Source organism: Sinohyriopsis cumingii, chromosome 1 (genome assembly GCF_028554795.1).
Source record: "Sinohyriopsis cumingii isolate HCF-2022 chromosome 1, ASM2855479v2, whole genome shotgun sequence".
NCBI classification, from domain to species: Eukaryota; Metazoa; Mollusca; class Bivalvia; order Unionida; family Unionidae; genus Sinohyriopsis; species Sinohyriopsis cumingii.
Genome location: NC_142961.1, coordinates 117,082,988 through 117,090,641, shown reverse-complemented (window position 1 = coordinate 117,090,641; position 7,654 = coordinate 117,082,988). Strand labels below are relative to the sequence as shown.

The following is a 7,654-nucleotide window of genomic DNA, read 5'->3' as shown; positions in this document are numbered from 1 at the left end:
TTAAAAGTCGATAGTTTTTATTTCTGTAGATATGAAGTAAACTTGTACAAAATTATCTCTTGTTTATACTTTGTCAGTCTTGTTATAATGAGTTCATCTGTTAAAATTCCCTGTCGGAACACCCTCTGCCTTTTCCATAGAATGTCAACAAAAAAATTTGGATGTAAATAATTATTAATATTAAACGGTTTAAAAACCTCAGATGCTATTGCGCCATAATAACGTCAGTGACGTCTCAGTGTATCAGTGTCTAGATTACGTGTCATCACTAGTAGCACTGTAAGCAATGGTTTTAGGTTATTGCAACCAAATGATTTCTTCCATTTTGTCATTGCAAAGTTTCAGGAATAACAGTACAAAATAAAAGTGCGTGAATCTCATTGTTGAAACTTCGAAGAGTGCTTTCTTTCAATCCATATCATTTTATAGGAATCTATTCTTCTCACATCTAGCAGGATGTTCATCGTCCCCCCCCCCCCCGCCACAACAAAATCTGGGAAAATATCACTACGCCTGTATCTCAGAGTTTCTTTCAGAGAGTCGAAATGATTCTACTTGCATCAGAAAGAAACGATGCTGCTCCGAATGAGATCATTTCATGTAGAGAATCTAAATTCGGCATCTATACAACAAGTGCAGTCACTTTACATGGGCAATGTTGTAAGCATTTCATAAATTCCACATACCATTCCTCGTTTGTCACAGGAAATATCGGTCATGTTGTCATGAATTTGGCATGCTCTTTTACTTGCCGTAAATTACGAACAGTTAATGGGCTCATTAAAAAAAAGACATTTAAGATCAACAGTCTAAACTTTTTAAGCTGCAAGATGTTTCCCTGTAACCAATATCATACGGAAAGGTTTCATTAACTTTATGAATTCTGGCTTGTATCTTGTAAAACAAAATATTTCACTAGCTCTCAAAATTTCTTTAAATATCTTCTAGATCTTTGGAAAGAAAGGGTTTCTAAAACTCTTAGGCAAGCTAAAACATTCTGATTTTCATAAATATACACAAACATTGATTTATGGTCTTAAAAATAGTGTAGTAATATTTAACAGATGTGATACGCTAGATCGTGACAGGACGAATCAATTAATAAAAATCAATGATGCATCGTGTATGACACAATGTACTAATATGTCCTAGACTCCTAGACGTCAGTTACGAGTGGACAAAAGATAAAAAAACAAAAACATAATAGCTTCAAAACTGTTACAGTATTGATAAAATAATAAACATATTACAACCAAAATCGTTTCAGATTGATCAAATAGGCAAGACATAATTTTAATGTTGACAGTTAAAGCATAGACTTGCACAAAGTCCGTTTTCAGGAGATTTTCTTTTCTCATGTATGTGTTTATCAACTTCACGCGTTTCTAGTACTTCCATCTCTTAAATAACCGATAGTAAGGGAATTCTAGGCATAGATAAACGTGAAAACAGTGTTATCTACCCTGTCTGATAGATTACGTCGCTGCCGACTTAGGACTTCGGTACAACGTGAATTTAATAGGAAATTAGACGTGGAGAAAATTTATTGACAAGGTGACCTGATAAAAGTCTAATTAAGGTATTCTTGTATCAGTCATCATAACATTCAGACCATCTCGGATACTCTTATTTATGTCGGCACAGTAAGTTACAGATAAAATCTTCAATTTTGTTCGTCAGAAACAACTTCGCAAAAAAGAAACAGCAACTGGACAAACCGTAGGATTGATTGAGGAGCTTTGAATTAAAGCAAACATCTCCCTCAATTCTTGTTTTGTGACTAACCGAGTTGGTCCGAATGGTGGTTTTCGGCATGCATTCTTTGTATGATCTGTAGAATTTACCTGGAAGTTGCGAATGCCAGTATGGTTAATAAATTCATCTAACATCAGAAAATATTTCAGCTTAGCATTAGATGAAAACATTCATCCTTGTATATTGCAATAAGAATTAACACGAGTTTATCAAATTTGACCATCATCAAGGCTTGCAATGGAGAAAATCTTCAATGAAGTGAAATTGCTTGCATTTTGTTAACCAATATGTGGCCAAAAGAAAGAAATATATAATTATGTCACGGAAAACTTGTATTTGGAAATTTTCTTTACTGGCCTACCGACTGAAAACGAGACATCCAATATCAGCAAGTATTATGTAGAAAAAATACGAAATTTTACCCCATTCAGTATCCTATGTTAAGAGATAAGGGGCGACATTTAAAGGGTGGTCCGATTAATCATTTCAGTTCAGTCCTGTTTATTCTGAAATACTATCGGCACTTTTGAACGAGCAAAATATTTAATATACTTTCGTCTATTTTCTAACTGATATGGATGATTTAGCAACTCAGATGTACTCTGGTACAACTGGAATATGTGGGGGCATTAAATGATTACACGTAAATTGATATATATTCTAAGTTCAGTTTGGGTTTCAGCCTGAAAAAAATGGGAGGAGAAAAATATAAACTGTTTAAATCATAACTAATATTGATGTATGTATATTTACTTCTAACGTATCATGATTTTCCGTCTAAAATGTACAGACTGTCATTGGAACAAGCACGATCTATGACAATTGCATGTAAAATTATTGGCACAAGTCGGAATCTATAAACAATTTGAACTGATATATATTTATTATATGACAAATTAATAAATATTGCAATTACAAAATACGTTAATTGTGGAGATTCAGTGTTTCAAGGGTGTCATCTTTTCGGATTATACGTAGCTGCGGCTGTCTCTTAGTAGCACAAAAACTCCAACAGTCAAGCTGTATACCATACTAATTGCTACACTACTCACTTCTGGTCATTATCCATTGTATCCAGTACGATGCAGAATTAGGTGGTCTGAAGAAAGATGAAACTGACAAGTCTAGAAGAAGCTATGACTTTCATTGCATTTTATTCACCCATTATTGATCTCCATTAACATTCACCTATGTCACCTTCGATGAGTGGATCCAAGAAAGTATAGGTAAAACTCAAGCTTGTTCCTATAGCGCAAAATGGGTTACAATGGCGCATCTCTGGTATGCCACAAAGTTTTTAATTAAGAAAATAGAAGTAGACTAGTTATTTACCAAAAAGTAAAGAAATGTGGTATATTTTTTTATTGAATACATGAAGATGAATTTTGTATGCTGTGATATTTACAAACATTCAGGATGTACAGCGAATGATGCATTTACAGTGCTGATCTTTCCACATCTTTGCTAGCCAAGGTTCCGATATGATAGCCCTATCTATACCTTGGCGGATCGAGCAGATATTTTAGTGCTTTGTCCTAGCGACATCTATTGGATGTCACGAGTTGTCTCCCTTGGTATAGAATGCCAACTAAACAACAGCTTGTAACAACGGTGTATTGTATGTACATGGGCCGAAAATTTCAATTGGGAGATCTTTGAACTTTGACAGAAACTGATCCAGTCAGACCTATTATTACATTTCAAATGGGAGATCTTTGAACTTTGACAGAAACTGATCCAATCAGACATATTGTTATATTTTAATTGGGAGATCTTTGAGCTTCCGCACATATTTATCCAATTGAAACAGTGAAAAGAACTTTGCATTCTCTACCAATGCCTGTGGACATTCTGGAAATCACCGTAATGAACACTTAACAGGTCATGTAACGAGCCCCTGTCACTGGTTACTTGATTTCGCTTCCACTCATTTAACGTTTCAACGACCTTTATGTGTCAAGGGTTGACGTAAAACGAAACCGTGGCAAAAGAAGATGCTAACTGCCACGAAAGAAAACAAAATTTCATGAAATCTCAAACTATTTTCCAAATAATTCCAAGTGATCCAGCAAATGCTGATCTTTGTTTTATATCTATATTATTTGCAATATTTAAAGTTTTAAAGGACGTCATATTCCAGATCGGGTTAACATATCTGAACCTTGGCTAGCGAAGATGACATTTCCGTCATTTAGAACAAATATACAAAGGATTTACTTGCCGAATTTCAAACTATTTATGGAATCCTGTGGAATATATCACTATCGATCTACAATATGAAAATACGAAAGGAACTCTGAAAAGCCTGATATACTCAAACTCATACAGCATAATATCTGCATTTAGATTCAAAACGTCACAATAAGAAGATAAACTGTCCGTCACTGATTGCCCATCATTGCTAGCCAAGGTTCGTCAATTCTATTTGTTACAGATCTACATTTGGCATATATAGTCAGTTAAAACAGTATCTAGTGCTCCGTTTTCTGATTGGATTCAGCGGACAGAAACTGATCCAATCAGATCTATTGTTACATTCAAATTGGGTGATCTTTGCGCTTCCACACGCATATATCCAATTTAAACATTGAAAAGTACTTTGCATTCTTTGCCAGTGCCTGTGGACATTCTGGAAATCACCGTAATGAACACTTACCAGCTCATGTAACGAGCCCCTGTCATTGATTACTTCATTTCGCTTTCACTCAGTTATCCGCAAGAGAGCATTTGTTCAAAACACCGTTTCAACGACCTATATATGCTAAGGGTTGATGTAGAACGAAACCATGACAAAAGAAGATGCTAAATGCCAGTAAATGAAATAAAATTTCCTGAAATCTCAAAATATTTTCCATAAAATTCCAAGTGATCCAGCAAATGCTGATCTTTGTTTTATATCTCTAATATTTGCAATGTTTAAAATTTTAAAGGGCGCCATATTCCACCTAATAAGTAGAATTTATTCAAAAGCCAGCATCTACAGGGCCAGAATGGGAGGGGGATTCGAGAGTTTTAGGACTCTCCCTAAAACAATCACACACACAAAAACGCACAGTTGTCACGGAATTGTATAGATGTTTTTATTTGTTAAATACATGTACTCGGGTTTAATTTTTTATGTACATCGATACCCGAGGGTTATTTATGTATATTGTACAGTATTTCGAAACAGTGAATTCGGTTTACCCTATGCGGCATGTGCGAAGTGCTTTCGATGGGAAACAAACGAATACTTCCAGCGCACAGATGATGAATGATTTCATCGTCTGTGTATAAATGCCTCACCGTAGGTCAAAGTCTTTACATTACGGAACGTCTTGTCAGTGAGCGGTCTGATTCACTCTATTGGCACTTGAACAGGAGTAATGTCAGGAAGAGACAAGGGAGAAAATTGGCGGGAAAGCCAGACTACGAGGCGAGAGTGAATCAACTGGTACTTCTTAGGAAGTATAACCCATAAAACAAATCTGCTATACCATGTCAACAAAACAGGAACGGATATGGACTTGGATTCATGATTACGGATACATAGCTATCATATGACGTCATAACATACGGGCACCGTAAGATCATCCGCCATTTTGTGGGTCAATGATTTTCATTCGCGTGGGTGTTCTACATTGAATAGAAGTTGCAATCGCACAATGGTGTTGTGAGGAAATTTGAAGTGGAGCAAACGAAGACGTTAAGAGCGACGACGGATATGGTTTTCCAACATCAACAGAAAAGACATGCCGTCGAATCATTCAAAAATCTGCTCAGACCATTTGATTCACGGTACTTTCATGGAATGTTGTATAGATTATTATCATTATTACTAGTAGTAGTAATAGTAGTATACCAGATATTTCTTACAGTGAATAACACAGAAACGTCGAAATTTGTGGCTGGTTTCGCTTTGTTTTAAATCTTGAAGTGCATGTAAACTACAGTTCTTACCAGTGGTTTTCTAAGAAAATTTATGTTGATAATTCTAAATATGCATTCACGATTCTAACTAGATCTTAACAATACAATATATTATGTATCTAGTCACTTTGAATTATTTACTAAGTTATGTTTCATTTTCTCTTTTTTTCTCAGGAAAACCTGCAGACTTGTATAATCGATCACATCCAGATTGGACTCCCACCCTTAAATTTGTTGACTTATCAGGCCCTTTGAAATCCAGGAAGAAAATGAAAACAGTGGAAACGGACACGGATACGGAAAGGTACAAACTGAACAGTCATTAGCATGTCAAAATAGTTTCCCTTATATATTGTATCATTTTCTGTTTGACCAATGTGACTCAGTTGAATACAGTACACTATATTCATAACCAAGTAGGGAAATTATCAGGATAGAGACCACGCTGTCATTTGATAATGATTTAAAAAAGGTTTTACTTTTCTAATAATTACGTTGTCAATATTTAAGATACCATAAAATTCCATTTATAAAACAAACTTACAGCTTTCCTACGATTTCCTTAAATGTTTATATATAAAAAGTTTGTATGTATTTTTAAATTACAGGCACAACCGAATGAAACACAGACAGAAGATCAGAGACGAACATGACATAGCTAAAGTGTTGCTGGATTTGAAGCATTTTCACGAAACATCTCTTGCCCAGGAAGGGGATGAATCTGCTGATCACAGGGCAGCTGTGTTTGTTCTTTTACAGCAATGAAAATATGGAACCAGATCAAGAACTGACACCAAAGACTAACTCCATTAGCCAGAGTGTAGTTGACAGTGAAATTCAACACCTGATTACTGAAAATACACTGCTTAAAAACAAATTAGGCAGCTACAGAATGAATCAGGAATCATTTTGTGATAATGAAGATAAAGTTAAATATTAGACTAGAATGCAAAGCTGCATGACCCTGCATGAATTTGTTGCTCTATACATTCTAACCAGCAGAGGACTAGAAGTTGGGAAGTTTGAAAAAATGATGATAACACTAATGAGACTTAAGCTCAACCTCCACTTCAAGATATTGCATATAGATTTCAGATATCAACATCATCTGTGTCAAGGACATTGCAAGATATTGCATATAGATTTAAGATATCAGCATCATCTGTGTCAAGGACATTGCAAGATATTGCATATAGATTTCTGGTATCAACATCAACCGTGTCAAGGACATTTTTAAATGTTATTCATGTTTTATATATTAGATTAAAGCCTCTTTTGTTTTGGGCCGAGAGGGAGGAGCTTCAGCTTACCATGCCCATGGAATTTAGGAATGACTTTGGTGGAAAAGTGGCCGTCATTATTGGCTGTTTTTAAATATTTTTAAGATACCTAAAGGCCTAATGGCGAGAGCACAGACTTGGTCATCATACAAGTACAACAACACCATACAATTTCGTATTGGCATTAAACCTCAGGGATCTGTTTCTTTTCTTTCAAAAGCATGGGGAGTGGTAGGGCAAGGGACAAATACATAACTAAAAGCTGTGGATTTTTGTCAAAGTTATTACCTGGAGATATTGTGTTAGCAGACAGGAGATTCAATATTTCAGACAGTATTGGAATGTTCTGTGCTAAAGTTATTACCCCTAGTTTTACAAAGGGGAAATCACAATTGTCTCCTGTTCATATAGAAAATAGTAGAAAATTTGCACTTCATGTGGAGCGTGAAATTGCTCTGGTGCGAAATAAGTATACCAAGCTTCAAGGATAATCTTTGTTATCACTCCTCCTGCAAAGATGGTCAGTGTGTGCTATAGAATAAGCAAGATTATAAGAATACAGACATAACTGAAAACACATTTGTACATGGGGAATGAGTTAGTCGCTTGTAATTAATATATAAGCACGCATGAAAATAAAAGTGTTAGATAACACTGAACACTCACATTATCTAGCCCCTCCCCCCCCCCACTGTCATACTTTACAAGCA

At 35.5% G+C, this 7,654-nt stretch overlaps 1 pseudogene; it reads left to right on the top strand.

Moving 5' to 3' along the window:
- Positions 1-6,433: 6,433 nt before the first annotated feature.
- LOC149807715 (uncharacterized) lies at positions 6,434-7,435 on the top strand (annotated as a pseudogene).
- The last annotated feature ends 219 nt before the right edge of the window (positions 7,436-7,654 follow it).